This window comes from Myotis yumanensis, unplaced genomic scaffold, assembly GCF_028538775.1.
Source record: "Myotis yumanensis isolate MYYU_CA2020_CCGP unplaced genomic scaffold, mMyoYum1.0.hap1 SCAF_1, whole genome shotgun sequence".
NCBI classification, from domain to species: Eukaryota; Metazoa; Chordata; class Mammalia; order Chiroptera; family Vespertilionidae; genus Myotis; species Myotis yumanensis.
This window is the reverse complement of record NW_027223752.1, coordinates 50,622,263-50,643,150: the sequence shown is the minus strand read 5'-3', so window position 1 is coordinate 50,643,150 and position 20,888 is coordinate 50,622,263. Positions and strand designations below refer to the sequence as shown.

Below are 20,888 nucleotides of genomic sequence, written 5' to 3'. Positions count from 1 at the left end.
ATATATTTTTTTGGTGTGCTGCAGAATTTTAGTGATTAGTTTATGTGTGCCATGAGATTTTTTAAAAAGTTGAAAATCGCTGATCTAGATTGAACACATCTACACTAACTAGAGTGAAATATCTTCTCATATAATTTGCTCTTGTCACTACTTTGAATTGTCAGAAAAAGACTTATGACTTGAATGATGTTAAGCACCTGCAGAGTGAGATCTGTCACTTTCTGGAACTAGAACAGGAGAGATGTCAGTGACATGTTTTGTTTGTGAAAAGATGGGGCCTTTGGACCCTGGTTATTAGCCTATAGTTCCAGGGAAACTTCATATCCAGGGCCTAAGAAACCTCACCCAATATTTTTCTTTTTGGTCTAGTTAAATTCCTTAGAATAGAAAGTTATGATGCTAATTTTTTCAAGAACTGCCTCTGGGAAACTTTTGTATGGTCCTTTTTTAAAAAAAATTCATAACTTTACAGGAACCAGGAAAGGGAATTTTTGTATAGGATAAGACTAGAGTAGAAGGCCCAGGCATGAAGATATTAGCAAATCCTAGCCCAGATTTGGGAATACTAGGAGTAAAACCCTGACCTTTAATTTTCAATTAACTATCTCCCTTCCATTCCAAGTACAACCCCAACTACATCTTAATCATTTCCTCTTTTTGAGTATTTTATGATCATGGCTATAATTGTTTGAAGGACTTCTTAGATCTTTCATCACATTGCCTATCATTTATTTTGTGAATATATGTTGTCCCAGTTCTTAATTACATAGCTTATAACAACCTGTGTATTTGGATAGAATGATTGTTAATTACTATCATCATCAAAAACATTCAAGTGCCTATATATATATATCCACACAAGCAATCATTTACAAAAGAAATTCCACAGGCATAAGCCTTTTCTTCCATAAGCCAAAAATAACCTTAACACAAGATAATTATTTTAGGCGATAAATTTTCTGTCACCCATTTTTATCCCTAAACCCCATCTCAAATTCTGAAACCTCAAGAGAGGAATTGCATAGGATTACATACCTTTTCGGTACTTGATAAGTGATGATCAACTGTTATTGCATTGGTCTTCATAATTCTCATAAAGATGACAATCATGTATTTAGATGATTAATTCTCCTTAATCCAGTTTTGCCCTAAACTTTAGAGTCCCCGCAGTAATCACCTTAAATATTAGATGGCTCATTCAGGGTAGAAGCTCAGAGAACTTTAGAATTTTTTGTTTTAAAAATCAGTTACCTACTATAATACCTTCAGGTGAACAAGTGAAAAGTTATATAGAGTACTCTTTTCTTTCTTTCTTTTTCTTTTTCCTGTCCTCTGCGGTTTACAACAGACAGAGCTATGTTAAAACCACACAGCAAAGTTTTGCAACAGAATGGCCTTGAAATAGAATACTGCCCGGTTGAAAACTTGGGCAATCAAAATGGAATAAGTGAAACCCTGTCTGCTGGACTTTACATGTTTCTTCTTACAAGGAAAGCTATCACCTTTTTAGGAGAATATTATTCTGTAAGTGACCCTGTACCCTCTCTATATCAAAGCATTTTTAATTTCTATAAAATTCAGAATAGAACTATGACTAAGATATAACCCTACTATCTACAAGTGCTGCTTTAGTCACTAAAATGCTGAAAATAAATGCTACTACTTAGTAGCTACTATAGTGTTTCTCATTTCTCTTAAAAATGATAAAATCACTGAGGGCATAAATTTTTAAAAATTTACTATAGATGTCTATATACTTGGGCTGCACCAGCAAATGAATTAAACAGCTGCACTATTTCTCTAAAACCAAAGCCTGTTTCTCAAAAATGTGTTAATCTTTTTTCTTTTTGCAAGAGGCCTCCTTACTCTGGCCACAGATGACTTGCTCGGGTTTCAAAGTTTTCTTTTTTTTCAATTTTATTTCTGATAAGAAATTGAAGTGACAAATAGCAACATGTGGGCCACTCTGATAGACTGAAAATTCTCCTTAGGCTGCACATGGCTTGTGATAAATGTGCAATATGTTGTCATTAGAACTGCTTGTCAGACCATCTCAAAACATTTAGTAAACATGGTGTGTCTACTCAAAGCCAGCCTAACAAGAGTAGCTTTTTCACATCTTCCTCCGTTCCTATACACGTAAGATCATTTTTAATGTGGAAGCTTGAAGAAAGATTTAAAACACTTTTTTCAGTAGTTGTGGGTAAATTGTCAGGGTTCTTATAAACGTCACAAGTCAGTGGCCAGCAGTTCAGTAATATGGTTTCCTAACCACACAGAGCTATGTTCAGGCAGTCAGTGGTCTATGATCTATTTAGCAGCTTTATTGTGTTACTTGGAGCATTATTTTATGAAAATTAGGTGGCACAAAAGCCTAAGAAAAGCATGATTCTAGGACAATATAAGATGCCAATTTCCTTTGGTCTTGTTTTTTTTTTTTTTTTTTTTCTATAGAAGTTTCTTGGTTTCCTGGCTGATTCAGAAAACTTATTTTAGGTGGCCTTGGGATTGGTTGAATTATTCTATACATTAAGATTTTTTTAAAGTAGTTTATTGAAAACTCATCATTGAATAAGCTATTCTCAACACTTAAATCCTTCCTCATACAGCACTTGGACCTGTGAGGAGTTACATGAAATTGTCTTCTCTTAATGTTTTGTTTCATAGTTAATAAGTGAAAAGTCATTGTAACAAAATGAAAAAGATGGCCTAATTTTGACCTGGAAAATGTAGGATATCTTGCATTTGTGGCTGTGTATACACGGATGGTACAACAAAAAGTGGATTTTTTTTTTAAAATATATTTTATTGATTTTTTACAGAGAAGAAGAGAGAGAGAGATAGTTAGAAACATCGATGAGAGAGAAACATCGATCAGCTGCCTCCTGCACATCTCCCGCTGGGGATGTGCCCGCAACCCAGGTACATGCCCCTGACCGGAATCGAACCTGGGACCTTTCAGTCCGCAGGCCGACGCTCTATCCACTGAGCCAAACCGGTTTCGGCCAAAAAGTGGATTTTGGTAAGCACTCAATTCTAGTAATTTTGAGAAATGGGGAAAACTAGTCTGGACTTTGTGGACAAAATTATTTGGTTTGGGTTAGACCATTGCTCAAAAAATGTGGCAATGTGTTCCATGTTGCTGATGATTCTGTTCCTGTCAGAAAAAGAAAGCAAGGGAAGCAGCTATTACAGGCTTCAGCAAAAGTAGGCAAGCATATTGCTCTCGCACGCATAACAAAGCAAATGTAATCATTCAATTTGCAGGGAAGAATAATCCACCACACACTATGATTCCCACATTGTTTTTCATGGATTGAGAAAAAAAAATTTATTTGCAATTTTATTTTAATTTTAAAGTCCATTAATATAAAGAAGCTGGAATTCAACTCTTGCAGAAGTTAACTATGATTCTTTAGCTAAATGTTTCGTGGCTTAGCCTTAGATTTATGGTTCAGATTATTCTCAGGCTGCTGGCTTGGTTCAGAAAACCAAGTACTCTGTACAACTCTGAATTAGAAGTCTAAAAAAAACCCCAAACAACCCAAACATATTTTTCTTAATTATACTGTATTTTATAAGATTACTCCTTCTAAAGTTAGCTCTCTGATGGCAAAACCGCTGGGTGAAAAGTGAAAAACTCAGGGACTCATCTTGCTGTTTCAGATGATTTTTTTTAAAAAAGAGAATACAAAGTAGAAAACATCTTTTCAAAATAAGAAACTATAGAAAGTAGCCATGTAAATTTTTTAAAAATTAGAACTTCCAGAAATGAAAAACACAGTAACCGAAATCAATAACATAATGGGTAAAAAGAGTCTTTGATTCTTAGTCTCCATATGTTTTGCAGTTGTATAAGGTACAAAAAACTATGGTATATTAAAGTATATTTAACTCTGATGTGTATTGGTTTTTATTTCCTGCTAGATGTTAGCAATCTAAAAATAGAAAAACTGTTCACTTTTTAATGAGGTTTGGTACATAATCTCATAGGAGTTTTTAGAATGAGAACTGAACTTTTTTTGGAGCAAAGTTTGCCCTAGGCCAGCGGTTCTCAACCTGTGGGTCGCGACCCCTTTGAGGGTCAAACGACCCTTTCACAGGGGTCACCTAAGACCAGCCAGGGGTCACCTAAGACCAGCCATGGGCAAACTACGGCCCGCGGGCTGGATCCGGCCCATTTGAAATGAGTAAAACTAAAAACAAATAAGACGGTACCCTTTTATGTAATGATGTTTACTTTGAATTTATATTAGTTCACACAAACACTCCATCCATGCTTTTGTTCCGGCCCTCCGGTCCAGTTTAAGAACCCATTGTGGCCCTCGAGTCAAAAAAGTTTGCCCACCCCTGCCTAAGACCATCGGAAAACACATATATAATTACATATTGTTTTTGTGATTAATCACTATACTTTAATTATGTTCAATTTGTAACAATGAAAATACATCCTGCATATCAGATATTTACATTACGATTCATAACAGTAGCAAAATTACAGTTATGAAGTAGCAACGAAAATAATTTTATGGTTGGGGGTCACCACAACATGAGGAGCTGTATTAAAGGGTTGCGGCATTAGGAAGGTTGAGAACCACTGCCCTAGGCCAACAGAGATTGTCAGACCCTATGTTTTTTACCCAGTCTGACAATCTTGTTGTTTTTTTTTAGTTATTTAACATATAGTTAAATGAGTTTGGCAAATGTGTAGAGTGGTTAAACTACCACTACAATCAAGATATGGGACACAAACCCCCAAATTCCCCTGTGTTACCCCTTTGTGATCAAACCATCACCCCACCTTTAACTCTAGACAACCACCAATTTGCTCTGTATTCCGATAGTTGTGCCTTTTCTAGAATGTCATCTAAATGTAATCATGCACTATGTAGTCTTTTGAGCCTGGCTTCTTTCACTGAGCAAAATGCTATTGGAATTCATCCATTGTTTGTATGTATCAAGAGTTTATTCCTTTTGGGGAGGCCAGGGGATTGTCAAGGGCGGGGGAAAAAAAGGAGACATATGTAATACTCTTTGTAATACTTAAAGCAATAAAACAGTAAAAAAAAGAGTTTATTCCTTTTTTATTGCTGAGTAGTATTCCATGTTATGGATGTACTATAGTTTATCCATTTCTTCAGTCAATGGACATAAGGGCCGTTTCCAACTTTTGGTTATTACAAATAAAGCTACTATAAACATGTGTTCAGGTTTTTGAGTGAACGTGTTTTAGCTTCACTCTGATAAATACCTAGGAATGAGATTGTTATGTCTGTGGTAATTCTGTGTAACTTTATTAAAAACAAAACAAAACTGCTAAAGTCTTTTCTAGAGTGGCTTATCAAGTGTGCATTGGCTACCAAGAATGTGTGAGAGAATTCAGTGGCTCCTTGTTCTTACCAGTTCTTGCTATTTCAGATCGTTTTAGTTTAGTCATTCTAACAGGGAGGAGGTAGTACCTCATATGGTTTTAATTTCTATTTCCCTAATGACTGATGGTGTGGAACAACCCTTCATTGCTCATTTGCCATCCATGTCTCTTCTTTGGTGAAGTATACTGTATACTCAAATCTTTTTGCCCATTGTGTTTTGATTTCAGTTTCTGTGCTTTTCATTTCAGAAAGTTCTAATTTTTTAATCTACTAGGCTATTTTCTATTGTTTCTTGTTTTGAATAGGTGTTTTTCACTTTGTGTATTTAAAAAATAAAATATCGCTATTTCATCGTCTGTGTTTGCTAATTCAAATATCTGCAGTTTTTGTGAGAGTTATCTTTTGTTTCTATTGGATGTTGTTCCTGCTGGTTCTCACCCATAGTAACTTATTCCTTGGGTGCTTAGTGTTTATTACTGTGAGCTGCTCATTTTCCTTGGAAAATAATTTGTGGATTTTTTCAGTACATTCCTCTGGAGAAGGTTTGCATTTGTTTCTTCTATACTCTTGGGATCTATTTAATTTATAGTAATGTCTGGAGGCTTTTTAAAAAAACCTATTGGCTGTAGATTAAGGTTACATTTTTTCAGGGACAGAATCTTGATCCTTGGTTCTGCTTAGCACCATGGGAATTTTCCTTGCAGTTGTCTGAGGATGAACGGGTATGTAGGTTTTTTGAGGGTTTGTGTGTGTGTGTTTTTTAAAAAATATGTTTTATTGATTTTTAGAGAGAGAGGAAAGGAGAGGGGGAGAGAGAAAGAAACATTGAGAAGGAAACATCGTTGGCTGCCTCCTGCCTCCTTATATACCTACAAGGGATCGAGCCTGCTATTCTGGCATGTGTCTTGACCAGGAATCGAACCAGCGACCTCTCAGTGCATGGGACAATGCTCAACCAATTGAGCCACACCAGCCAGGGCTGTAAGTTTTTTATATCCACCTAACGTTATTGGGAGGAATGTCTCCCATGGGATTCTTCAAGCCTTAGGCTTTTGTTTCTGTTTCCCCCTTAATGAAACCAAAGCTGAAGTTCACCAGCTTGAACTAAGTGCCTTCAAGGCCAAAGGATTGAGCAACTGCAGCGGCATCATTTAGGTGACTAGACTGTGAATGGTGCCTCCTGGTGTTAAACATCTGGACAGTGTTGTCTAGTTACCTGTCTGGGTTCCTATTCTCTTTGAGCTGATAATTCCTTGCATTCTAGTTCATGCTTCAATGATTTTTAAACGTTTAGGAATTTTTAAAAATTTAGCCTTGTTAAAAAATTGTTTTCAGTGGGAAGGACAGCCTAAATGTCTGGCCTGCCATATGCCTGGAAATAGAACTCTCAAAACTCCATTTTATATACCCGGCAATTTATAAAGTATCTGATAGCCTCATTTATTCAAATAATAATTTCCTTTTTTTTATTCAAATAATAATTTCCTTTTTTTTCTAACACAAATCTTTATTAGGAATAGTTCAGTGGGATTATAAAGAATCTATAGTCCCTGTACTTAATTATTCCCTCATGAATTTTAAAAGTGCATGTATTAGATTTACATTGAAATACTAAAGTAGCTTAAAGGTTTAATCGTGGCCACAATTTTCTTAATGTTTCTCAGAAAATGAGTACATTAAGCCAGAATCATGCATGTCAGTTGCATCCCCATAGTTACGTTAAACATAACAAGGGAAATGTCTTTTGGTGGTTGATAAGCTAAAAGGAAGTGAGCCTTGTTGTACTACAGTATTAGGAATGTTTTTGAACGTTCGCCTAAGAATGGAAGGTTTCAGATCCTCCTGTATTACCCCTTGCTCAAACATAAATAAAAGTAGTTATGGAAAAACCATGTGTAATCAATGCTAAGACTAGATATACTGATGTCATGTAGAAAAACATCATACAGAGGATCCTTTTGTGTGGCTTATTTAATTCTCTCTGTTACATATAGTATTTGCTCTGAAATATAACTCAGTAAAGCTCTAGCAATTAAAGAGAAAGGAAATCAGTTTTAGTCCAATATTATATTAGCCCTAGTCCCCAAATGGGAAAAAAAAATTTTTTATAACACATATCAAATCATCCAGGGAAACCACAGAGTCCATTTGTGCCTGCATGTAGTAGATATTCAATAAATGTTGAGTCAATTAATTAGTGGACAATATATAATGGGCTGTTGTAAGGAAAGCATGCAATGGCTAAATGTTCATTTGATCAAATTATGGGAAAAACATTAAAAAAGGAAGATGCCTGGGATTCAATCCCCATTCCCCCCCCCCCCCCCCCCCCCCACACACACACACACACTCCTCGCCACTGCTATAGCCTTGGGTAATCCACAAGCATCTTGGGCTCCAATTTCTTCATCACTTACCCTACTCTTGGGTCAAACTGCCTGGCCGCTCCCTGTGCGTGCTACATGATTTCCCAATTCAATATCCTTCTCCTTACAGTTCTCTATCTAAAGTGCCTTCCCCCCACCTCACTGCATAACTAAACTTACCTAGCCATGGCATCCTACTTCTTAGTAATCCTCCTAATACAAATACTCACCTACCAAGCTTTTTTACGCCACCCCAGCTAGAAGTTACCTTTCCCTCAGATCTCACAGAACATTTCCCTCTTTTATCTCAATGGTGTAATTTAATACTTTATAGCTTATGAGCTTTCATGTAGATATCTGTACTAGGCTGGAAGTTCATGAGGATAAGGCTCATGCTTGCTATATTTTTGTAGTCCCCTCTCTCCCATATAATATCTAAAAAAAAATACATTATCGATTATGTGTTTAGTAAATACCTGCTGAATCTAAAAACAAAGGATAATAATGTTTTTCTTCTGATGAGAGAGGTGTGTGTCAGATGATAGCTTGAGGTCATTTCCAGCTTTTAAACCAATGATTGTAGAACACTGATGGTGAATGCTGGATATAAATAAGTAAAAAAAAAAAATTGTATAAGCAACCTATCCATTAACGGAAGAAGAAAAGAAGAATACTTGGATGGATTGGAGCACATTTAAAAGCAAAGATGAAGGGGGAAATTGATGATGCAAGAGTAGAAAGTGACAGAAGCATTATAGATCATTCTGTTCTAGTCATTTTTAAAAAGTCCTTTTTTTCACTGCATTTTTTAAAACTACATTGTACCTGTGTGCAGTTGGTATATGAGCCAGAAAGTGAATTGCATTTTATTTTATTTTTTAAAATGTTTTTATTGATTTTTAGAGAGAGAGGAAGGGAGACGAATAGAGAGAGAAACATCAGTGATAGAGGAACATCATTGATTGGCCACCTCCTACACAACCCACACTGGGGCTTGGAGATCAAGCCTGCAACCCGGGCATGTGCCCTGACCGGGAATCAAACCTGTGACCTCTTGGTTCCTGGGTTGATGCTCAACTGCTGATCCACACTGGCTAAGCTGAATTGTGTTTCATTATTATTACTAGAGGCCTGGTGCATGAAATTCATGCACTGCGGGGGGGGGGGGGGGGGATCCTTCAGCCTGGCCTGTGCCCTCTTGCAGTCTGGAAGCCCTCGGGGGATGTCCGATTGATGGCTTAGGCCCATGGGGAGCGGGCCTAAGCCATCAGTTGGACATCTCTCTCGCAGTCTGGGACCCCTCACTCCTTACTGCCCCCCTGCTCACTGCTCCTTACTGCTCGGTTCACTGCTCCTTAGTGCTGCCATGGAGGCAGGAGAGGCTCCCGTCACCACCACTACACTCGCCAGCCGTGAGCCCAGCTTCTGGCTGAATGGCACTTCCCCAGTGGGAGTGCACTGACCACCAGGGGGCAGCTCCTGCATTGAGTGTCTGCCCCCTCGTGGTCAGTGCACCTCATAGCGATGGTCATTCTGCCGTTCGGTTGATTTGCATATTATTTTTTTATTATATAGGATTATTTTTTTTAGAGATAGTAGAAGGGACCGGGAGAGATAGAGAGAGAGAAACATCAATGTGAGAGAGACACATCGATTGATTGCCTCCCGCACCCTCCCTGACCAGGAGGACCAGGGATCGAGCCTGCAACTGAGGTATGTGCCCTTGGCTGGAATTGAACCTGGGACCCTTTAGTCCACAGGCTGACACTCTATCCACTGAGCCAAACCAGCTAGGCTGAATTGTGTTTTAGAATGCAGTTAAACATCTCACAGACATAATGTTGAATTAAGAAAAACAGACAGCCCTGGCCAAGTGGCTCTGTTGGTTGGAGGATCATCCTTCCACCAAAAGGTTGAGGGTTCAACTCTTGGTCAGGACACATACCTAGCTAGGTTGCGGGTTTGATCCCTGGTCAACAGCCAATCAATGTTCTTTCACATAGATGTTTCTCTCTCTCCCTCCCCTCCACCCCTCTCTCTCGAAGAAGAAGAAGAAGAAGAAGGAGACAGTTCATTCCATATGATTCCATTAACATGAAGTTCAAAATCAGAATTTTTTGAACTTCAAAACTAATTTCTGGTGATAGAAGTTGAAATAGTGGTTACCCTTAGAGTGTGGTTTGGGGCACAAGGGGTGTTCTGAGGTGCTGGTAATTCTCTGTACTTGATCTGGGCAGTGGTTACATGGTGTATGCACATGTAAAAATGTTTTTAGTTGTATACTTAAGATTTGTGCACTTTAATGTATGTAAATTATACCCCAATTTTAAAAAATGCAGTTAACAAATTGGTTGCTCCATGTTATAACTGATGAGCAGGTAAGAGACAGATCCAAGCTATACAGTGTGTTTCCTGGAAAAATGCAGCACACTTTAAAATCCCAGAGTATTATCTTCAAACCTATTGCCAGATGGCTCTCATAATTAATGCATCAAAATGTGGTTAGAACTAGAAGAATTTGTGATGTGTGATAAAACGAAAACAACCAATGATCATATGGTTTACTCATTTTGACTTTCACTGTGACTGTCTGAGAGTCAGGATCACCAATAAATTGTCATGCATTAAGAATTGAAGAAGTCCTGTATGAGGAGACTTGCTAGCTGTGAAACCTGGAATGAGTCACAGGCTTTCTGGGCATCAGATACTTCCTGTTAAGTGGAAAAATATTTTATCTGATCAAAGAGAGAGAACAGGAGCAAGTGATCTCTTAAGACTCCTTTCAATTCTTAAAAACTTTGGCTTATGGAAGTTGGAACTACAAAGAACAACTCTGGTTAAAGCTTTTACACTCTTGGAATTAGGGAAAATCTGTAATAATAGGCAACAAAAAATGTAGGTGGAATTTGGATCATGCCAAGTGGTAAGAAATCCAGGCAGAAAACATCTTTTCAGATACAGCCAGTTACCTGAAACCATTTGCTGTTATTCCCTGGGGGTTTCCCTAGCCTTCAACAAGGGGTTTACCTAATACAGTGGTTCTCAACCTTCTGGCCCATTAAATACAGTTCCTCATGTTGTGACCCAACCATAAAATTATTTTCGTTGCTACTTCATAACTGTAATGTTGCTACTGTTATGAATCGTAATGTAAATATCTGATATGCAGGATGGTCTTTAGGCGACCCCTGTGAAAAGGTCGTTCGACCGCCAAAGGGGTCGCTACCCACAGGTTGAGAACTGCTGACCTAATAGTACAAGAAGGAGAAGGAGGAGGAGGAGGAGGAGGAGGAAGAGGAGGAGGAGGAGGAGAAGGAGAAGGAGAAGGAGAAGGAGAAGGAGAAGGAGAAGGAAGAGAGAAAGAGAGAAAGAGAGAAAGAGAGAAAGAAAAGTGAACATTTTTAGACTTCAATCAAAGCAAGTATTGTATGGTACGTTTTTCCTTTTTGGGTTTATAATTGCAGAAAATAAACCCATTGCAGAAAATGGTATTTCATAAAATGAATGAGCAAAGAGCACCAATCTAAGTTTAGCTAAAATAAAATCTTACAACTAGGAGGAACTATAGGCACCACCTCTTCTTTCAATATTAGGAAGTGTGAGCATCATATCTATTTTTCTAAAGAGGCAACTGAGGCCCAGTGAGGCCAAATGACTTGCCCAGGGTCACAGAGCTAGGAGGAACACAGAGTAGACAAAAAGCCACTTCTCAGCCTTCCAGCCTGTTACGTCTTCCACTGCATTAGGCTGCCCCCTGTGGTTCCTTTTGGATGACTTGAGCTCCAGGTAAGGGACAGGGAGGACGAGGACTTCCAGTGTCATTCATTTTATTTTTATTTATTTAATTTTAGAGTCAAAAGACTGTCTTTTAAAAAATATATGGATTTTTATTGATTTCAGAGAGGAAGGAAGAGGGAGAGAGAGTCAGAAACATCAATAATGAGAGAGAATCATTGATTGGCTGCCTCCTGCATGCCCCTCACTGAGCTACGCCAGCCAGGCCAGTGTCTCGTTTCAAAAGCAGTTGAGAAAGTGGAAAGCTAATAGAACTGGGAGTCAGAAGACCTCTGCCCTTCCACTTATAACTGGCTATGTGACTCTGGAAAACTATTAAACTTCTCTGAGCCTCAGTTTTCTCATCTGAAATAGCACCTCAGTGTCATTGAGGCAGATATCAGTTTAAATAACCTATGGAAAAATGCTGTAAAAATTGTAAACCAAAATGTGAATTTTTTAATTTTATTTTTTTAAAATATATTTTATTGATTTTTTTACAGAGAGGAAGGGAGAGGGACAGAGAGTTAGAAACATTGATGAGAGAGAAACATCAATCAGCTGCCTCCTACACACCCCTTACTGGGGATGTGCCCGCAACCAAGGTACATGCCCTTGGCCGGAATCGAACCTGGGACCTTTCAGTCTGAGCCACTGAGCCAAACCGGTTAGGGCCAAAATGTGATTATTAAAATGGAGATGTTCTTATCTACTTGGGCAATTAAGGAATCAGTAATCACAAAACAATAACACCTGATAAAAATGCTCTGGGTGAATACATGTTAACAGCAGGGCTGCTATTAGCATGTATAAAAATCAACAATCCTACTACAGAAATGTCTTTTATTTATCATAACAGTCTAGTGTAGTCACTTTTAATAAGTCTCCCAGGAACCTTTCCTAGCGTGTAGATGTTGATTGTAAAAACAACCTTTATATGAGGACATGTCTCTAATCTCTTCCATACTTTGCATTATAAATCTTTCAAAAATTTGAACCCAATATGGCAAATATGGTGTCCTATTGTTATTCTAATTTGCATTTTCCTGATTATTAGTGAGGCTTGGCATCTTTTCATCTTTTTATTGGAAGTGTAAATTGATAAAGCTTTATGGAAGACCTCTAAGCAGTACCAAGTAAAAATTTAAGTGCACCTCTTCTTCAAACCATAAATTCATGTTTCAATAGCTCCCTTAGAAAAATAATGCTCACATATGTGTACATAGAAGCATGTACAAGGTTTTTCACTGTAGCATTGTTTGAAATAGCAGATAACTAAAAATAACCTAAATAACCATCAACACAAAGAGTGGTCAGATAAATTGTGAAATACCCAAACTATGGAAAACTATGTAACCATTGAAAAAGAATAAAGTGGAACTTCAACATGAGAAAAAAGGCAAGTTGCAGAATAATATGTACGATATAACATCATTTACTTAGAAAAAAAACAATATATTTCTATATGCATATCTATGCATGTAAATAATAAGCAAATGTCTTGAGAGTTACAGACAAACTAAAAATAGGTTTCCTAAGAGGAGGAAACCAGGGGTGAGCAGGGAAACTTTTGTATTTTTTTTTTTTTTATACTGTACAGCCCCCTTCAGTGCTCACAGCCCAAGGGTAAGGAGGCAATGGTTTGAGGCTGCAACTTCCTCTGGCATGGGTCCACTTTTGTATTCTTTATACTGTTTGAATCCTTAAAAAAAGAATGTATTTGTGTATTACTTGCCTAATTGATAAAAATAAAGTATAGTTTAATAATTATACTGAACACTAAACTATAAAAGTTAAAAGAGAGAACATTATTATTTTATCATTTGGTTTATTAAAACTTCTTGGCTTTTCCAGAGTTGCCAGATAAGGATGAGGCCAACTAAAGCCGGATTAACATGATACCTACCATTCAAGTGAGGAGTGTAAAGGGTTGTCAAAAATACAAATCATCTAAAATCTAGATATTTGATGTAATGTAGAAATGGACTGACTATTTTTCCCCCATGGATATCAAAGAGGCACAAATTGAAGTTTACCCTCATGTCACTGGTTTTAATTTACTTAAACAACTGTGTGTCCTTATTAATATTTTAAATTGAGCAGAGTCTATTTCAATGAGAAATAAGCTCTCCTTTTTGGCATTGATTTTTTTCCACAAAAGTATCCCATGCTTAATTTAATATTAAAGATAAAGGAAAAACATTGGAAGTTATGAAGAAAAATGTAGTTCTATCATTAAAAATAAATATTTTAACTTTGTAGGTGTTTTTCCTTTTGCATATAGGTGTTCATGGAATTGAATACTATCCATACACATTTGTGTCCTTTCTTTCTTTTTAAATATATTTTTTATTGATTTCAGAGAGGAAGGGAGAGAGAGAGAGAGAGAGATGGAAACATCAATGATGAAAGAAAATTATTGATTGATTGATTTGCTGCCTCCTGTACATCCCCCACTGGGGATCAAGCCCGTAATCTGGGTATGTGCCCTGACCGGGAATCGAACTGTGACCTTCTGATTCATAGGTTGACACTAAACCACTGAGCCACAGCAGCCAGGCCTTTTTTTCTTTTAATTTATTGATTTGAGAGAGAGAGAGAAAGAGAGAGAGAAAGAGAGCGAGAGAAAGAGAGAGAGAGCTGTTCTTCCATTTATTTATACATTCATTTGTTGTTTCTTGTATGTGCCCTAATGGGGGATTGAACCCACAACCTTGGCATATGAGGATGATGCTCTAACAACTGAGCCACTGTAAGCATTTCTGGATATCATCACAGATTCTTCCAAAATGTTTAGAATGGCACAATGATATTCTGAAGTAGAGATACACTATCATTTATCCATCTAGTCTCTTATTACAGAACTAGGGGCTCAGTGCAGGAAATTTGTGCACGGGGGGGGGGGGGGCAGAATCCCTCAGCCTGGCCTGCCCCTTCTCATAGTCTGGGAGCCCTCAAGGGATGTCCTACTGACGGCTTAGGCCCTGCTCCCCACAGGGAGCAAGCTAAGCCACAGTCTGGCCTTCCTCTGCCGGAGGCAACTGGCTGATCAGAGAAAGGTACTGCCCCCATCACCCTCTTACTGCTGCTGACTCTGGCCTCCCTCTGCATGAGGCGACCTGGCAATCAGGGGAAGGTGACGCCCCATCATGCCTCTGCTGCTGCCACTGCCAGTCACGAGGCTGCTTGAGCCTTGGCCTTTGCAGGCACTGTGGCTTGCCTGAGCCTCACCCGGCCCTCATTGCCTGAGCCTCAGGCCCTCACAGAGGCAGGGGCCATTGATGGCTTGCCTGAGCCTTGCTGGCCCTGGGTAAGTGGCAGCCTCCATCGCACCCCCAACGCTGCAAGTCCCCGCCCCCCTCCCCGAAGCTGCAAGTCCCCACCCACCCATGCCTGCTGCGCATGCAGCCTGCTGATCGGTCATTACTGTGATGGAATCCGAGCCAATTTGCATATTACCCTATTATTAGATAGATATTTAGCTTGTTTTCACTTTTTTTTCACCCTTACACATAACTCTATGAAATATGTCCTTGCATAATTCTTTGCTTTCATTTTTGATTATGTCCCTGGGATATATTCCTAGAAATGTTATTATAGGATTGTGTTGGTTATTTGCCATTGCTAACCCCACCTTTTCTCTGCTTTTCTTCATTCTGTTTTTGTAGATTGCATCTCCAAGATCCTTTGACTTTTGGGATTTGATGAGTGGCACCAGGAGGAGATGAGAGGGCCAAAAGAAAGAGAAGTTTGGGTATCTCCTCCTCCGTCTTCCTGTTTTGAGTCAGTGGCTGCATGCCCCGCCCCATCTCCTGCCCAGCCCCCTTTCTTGGTGGTTCCTCCTCTACCCTTCCAGCTCTTACAGATTTCATAAGCGTATTTCCAACCTTTGTCCTGTTATCCCTAGAAATGGTAAAAGCTTCCCACTGTTCCTCTCTAGGTGCCTCAGCATCCCTTGTTTACTCCCTTAACCTGGCCTGCAAGTAGTTCCTTTATTAAAGTCATCCTGCATGAAATCTCTTTCCTTTTGAGATTCTGACAGACATAAACTTTTAGATGCATGTTTTAAAGATATTGCCAAATTGCATTGCAGCAAGTTTAGATCCATTTACATTCCCATTAGTAGCTTGTGAAATCCTGATGTGATGAGCTCTTAAAGTTGAAATAGATTTTTAAAGGCATCAGTCTCCCGTTTGTTATCTGGTGCCTTCCTCTCTGACGTCGCTCCTAGATAGAGTTCTGCCAGAGACCATCTGAAGAAAACTCATGCACAACGAAGATGAAAATATTGGGATAAGCAGTTGTGTATCATTCACAAACCTGAAAATCACAAGGTAAGAAGAGACCCTGGATTGTATTGTGAAAATGACCTCTTTCTGAACTGAATAAGGAAGAATACTTTCTGCCTGGCACACAGATAGTAAGTATATTATGTGGTTTGGGGATGTCAGCTCATATGCAGACGACAGCTAAACAGCAGGCCAGGAAAAGAGTGAAGATTCAGTGCTGCTGTCTACAAGGTCTTAGTGCCCATTTTGTGGAAGAATTCCTACTTGGTCTTCCTAGAAAAAAAGTTTGCAGGCACGTGGATTTTGAGAAGGAGAAGATCCACAAAGACATCCTCCCTTCTCAAATAAGAGGCAGCCACATGCTGGCATTTTACACAATGATTACTAGAAAGTGACTGAGATTTTGGCCACGCTGACTCATGACACAGGTGAAAATGTGCTGTTTCTATTTTCTTGCAAAATAATGAGACACCTAGTGGGCACAACATGAACATGTCTTTATGGGAGTTGGTGAATCAATTTCCAGGTAAATGGTATTCAATAACTGTCCCATGCTTAATTCTACAAAAATGTTCTTATTAGAGAAATACCAGAGCCAGGAATCAGATAAACTATTGACTCATTCAATAATCAAGATATACTATTATCATTTATTTTGTAGTACTCAATAGTTCTCAACATCTTTTTTTTAAAATATATTTTATTGATTTTTTACAGAGAGGAAGGGAGAGGGATAGAGAGCCAGAAACATCGATGAGAGAGAAACATCAATCAGCTGCCTCCTGCACGCCCCCCACTGGGGATGTGCCCGCAACCAAGGTACATGCCCTTGACTGGAATCAAACCCGGGACGCTTGAGTCTGCAGGCCGACGCTCTATCCACTGAGCCAAACCGGTTCTGGAGCAAAATCTTTTAAATATAATGTTTCTTTCCATAGCAGTATAATAGTCTCCACCACCAGGTTGTGGACTCCCTAAGGGCAGGGGCCACGCTGGTTTCCTCCCAACACTAGCTCAGTCTCTAATGCATGAGAAACAGGTGCTCAGTAAGAGTTTGATGAAATGAACTCATCTGAATGACCAGTCCAAGAAGTGGGATAGTTTCTGATTTTTTTTCTAGGTGAGAAGACCAAAGATCAAAGACTTGAGACAGTGTCCGGCAGTTTATTAAGTAGAAGATCCAACCTTGAACCATGTCCTGTACTCGACTTTTGCTCATGCCCAAACAGACTATGTGGGATAGCCCCCTTGCTCACATAAATGCCCACAGGCCCTCCCCTCTGATTTAGGTTGGCAACATCCATCTTTATTCCATTGCTAGGTACCCTTTTGGAAGGTCTTGGGTATTTAAATCAGGGGTGGTCAATCTATGACCCAAGTGAGGCCCCAGCAGGAGGCCTTCCTCAGAATTTTCCACATGAAATTACCTGGTAGCAAGCCCTTTTTTCATCTCATTATGGGACTTATGCATTTCTGTCTTCGTAGAACATATGTTTAGTTAACTACCTCGACTGGAGATGGTAATTTGCTTTTGTTACCAAGGCTTAGCCTAGGGACTTGTAAATTCCAAGGTGTCCCTGTCCAGGCTTTGTCTTTGGAAAGCACCTTAGGAAAAGTCCTCATCACACAACATGTAAAAGGATAACAAATCCTGGGAGATTATCTGGGCCAATGTTTCTCAAACTGGGGTTTAGGACCCTTGAAAGTTCCACTGATGAGTTCTTGAGGTCCAGAAATGATCTATTAATATTTTTAATTTTAGATATTCTTCCATGATCATCTAAAGTTAACATAAACACTGGACCACCTGGTTAGCCACCTCAGAAGTGAATCTGGAATTCACTGTCCCACACAAAATTTATCTTGGTACCCGGCAATCAACTAAAATAATATCATGTAACTTTAAAAATTGAAATATAATTCAAATACCATAAAATTTATCCTTTTAAAGTATACAATTCAGTGGGTTTTAGTTTATGCACAAGGTTGATGATTCACAACCATCATTACTATATAATTCCAGAACATTTTTATCACCTCCCCAAAATCCCGATGCCCATCCTGCTCTCCCCCAAACCCTGGCAACTACTAATCTATTTTCTGTCTCTTTGGATTTGTCTATTCTGGACATTTTATATAAATGGAATAACATGACATGTGGCCTTTTGTGTCTGGCTTCTTTCATGTAGCATGTTTCCAAGGTTCATCCATGTCGTATCATGTATTAGCACTTCATTTTTTTTCTTTTTAAAAATATGTTTTTGTTGATTTCAGAGAGGAAGGGAGAGGGAGAGATAGAAACATCAGTGATGAGAGAGAATCATCGATTGGCTGCCTCCTGCACGCCCCACACTGGGGATCAAGCCCACAACCTGGGCATGTGCCCCGACTGGAAATCAAACCATGACCTCCTGATTCATAGGTCAACTCTCAACCACAACCACACTGGCCGGGTAGCACTTCATTTCTTTTTTATGGCTGAGTATTTCTCCCATTGTATCCGTCGTTTACCCAGTTGATGGAATTTGGTTTGTTTCCACAATCTGGTCAGTATGAATAACGCTGCTATGAGAAACTTTAAAAATTGGGGTCTGCATTATAAACGTATGAACAATAATAGATACAGAGGCAGAGCTGCCTCACACAGATTGTCAAACTGCAGTGGGAAGGCCGGGGAAGGAGCGGGGTAAGAGATCAACCGAAGGACTTGTATGCATGCATATAAGCATAACCAATGGACATAAGACCCTGAGGGTAGGGGAGGCCAGGGGATTGTCAAGGGCGGGGAAAAAAAAAGGAGACATATGTAATATTTTTTGTAATACTTTAAGCAATAAAACAATAAAAAAATGTATTAAAAAAATTGGGGTCTGTAAGTCTTCAGATATGTTCTTAGGGTCTGTAACTTCACAAATTTCAGAAATACTGACCCTGTGCGACTCCATTGCTTAATAAATAAAGAAATGGATCAGGTGACACTCAGCGAATTAATGGAAGCTTCTATGACTAGATTCAGAGCACAGGCTTGTGGTCTTCCTTTGTCTATAAGAGGTGGGCCTCTTGGTTTAGGGCCTTCCCAAGTCATCTGTTCGGTTCTGGGATGGCAAGAGCCTCCATTTGCAGTGTGGTTAACACTTAACTAATAACACTGGTGTATGCTAATGCAGCCCAGATGCTGGGCAGCTTGTAATTCTCCAAACCTGGACTGAATACTGATAATATTTCCTCAGGCTAAAAGCCAGCAAAAAGAATCACCTGGTCAAACATCCCTGTCAGCCTGCTTTTCTTCGAGTGTCCTCCCAGGGGAGCTCTCTGGACAAACAAAGCTTGTTGACCCAGTTTGAAAGCCTGGAAAATTATCATCGGAATCACTGGGGCAACAGAGCAAGGTGCCAGGCCCTTGAGAAACGATCAGCACAGGCTTCCAGTGTCATTTGCATCCCAGTAGGGCGGGACCAGGAACCCCAGGGAGGCCTGCTGCTGTCACCCAGCTGCTCCTCCAAGTGGTTCCCAAGCTCTCCACGTGTGTGGTGCCGCAGAGGCCCGTGTCTGTTTTCCTCCCAGTGGGCTTTGCCTACAGCAGTGCAGAGAGTGACAGCTCAGTTGTAGGAAACCAAAACAAGCCTGGATACTTAGAGGAAGACGTTTAGTGTTCTTTGGAGCAAGGCCACAGGCTCTCAATGGGAAGGAAGGGCTGAAGCAGCTACAAAAGTTTCAAATTAAAGACCAAGAGTCCAGAGGCAGTGTTTTTAAATAATACTCACAGGAGTGAGGCCGACCCTTGCAAAAGAGTACCTCCACATTACTTAAGGAGTGTTTTATAATGTTCTGAAAATGCTACTTCCTAAATTACACAAAGAACTAAAGAAACTAGCCAGAGAAGCAATGCAGGTAAAAGTTGTTACAATTGCATGGTGGACAGTTTGTGGCTTAGATGGTATGATATGAGAAAGAGTGCCAAAAGCTTTACCAGTCCTCAAATAACTCTCCCACGGGTATAAAAGATTTCTGTGGAAGGGTGAGTACCAAGTGGGGACAAAAGAATAGGTGTTGACAGGAACAGGTAAGGTGACAGTCATCCATGGCCTCCCCCCAACCCCCTTTTTTAGAGCACCATGTTGTTCTAACACTAATTCTAGGGTCTTCTTCATCAGGAGGATGTAGTTTTAACACATAATTTGATCCAGAATTGTATAAATTCATGTGTGATTCGTGTTTTAAGAGAGTGAGCGACTATGAAATTCCTCCCACTTGTAGGAACATACATGAAATCTATCTCCTTCATGGTTTGAAGGATAAACTTTTGTGCCTGGAAGAACTAAGAAGAAGACAATTTGATCACCAAGCTTTTAGTGACTACTACTCTCTTCCCCTCACTTCACTTCTTACTTTCTCCCTTTCTCCTTTCTGCTTCTGACGGATACAGCAGATTTGCAGAAACAGGCTGTCCACTTCCTACGCTGGTGCTGTCACTACAGATTGCTTCAGAGGGGCTTGGGCAACGTGTCACTATCAGTCTTTGTCATCACAATCCTGGTGTCTGCCCTGTGTGCTGGGTGCCTGGCAGAGCCAGCTGGCCAGCCCCAGGCATGCCTGTGGATGCTCAGGTTCAAGACTGAAGGGAGACTAGAAAGCATATTCAGAATTAGACAATAATGATAAAAGAGGGACAGACTCAGGTAAAGGTAAGTGTTTCATCTGCCTAACTGTATCTTCCTGATGCGTGACAGTAATATGCTAGCAGCACTGTCCATGAGAACTTTCTGTAATGATGGAAAATTCTACATCTGTGCTGTCCAATATGGTAGCAACACATGGCTATTGGGCACTTGATGTGTGGCTAGTGAGCAACTGAAATTTTTATTTGGGTTCATTTTAATTAATTTAATTTAAACAGTCACATTGACTAATGACTACTGTGGAGATGCTAGCAGGTTTTTTGTTTTTTTTCTGCCAAAATTTTTTTGCTTCCATTTGGTCCATAGCATGGGAGAGGGCTCCAGGGTGATTAAAAGGCTGCTAGTGCAGTGATGGCAAACCTATGACACACGTGTCAGAGGTGACACGCGAACTCATTTTTTTGGTTG

At 39.5% G+C, this 20,888-nt stretch overlaps 1 protein-coding gene across 1 annotated transcript in view; it reads right to left on the bottom strand.

Annotated features, from left to right (window-relative positions):
• Nucleotides 1–1,381, bottom strand: part of DENND4A (DENN domain containing 4A) — a 112,093-nt gene extending 110,712 nt beyond the window's left edge. The window contains exon 1 of the mRNA XM_070420580.1: nt 1,036–1,381. The gene's annotated coding sequence lies outside the window, so the exon portion shown is untranslated. The remainder of the gene's footprint in view (nt 1–1,035) is intronic.
• Between the last annotated feature and the right edge of the window lie 19,507 nt (nt 1,382–20,888).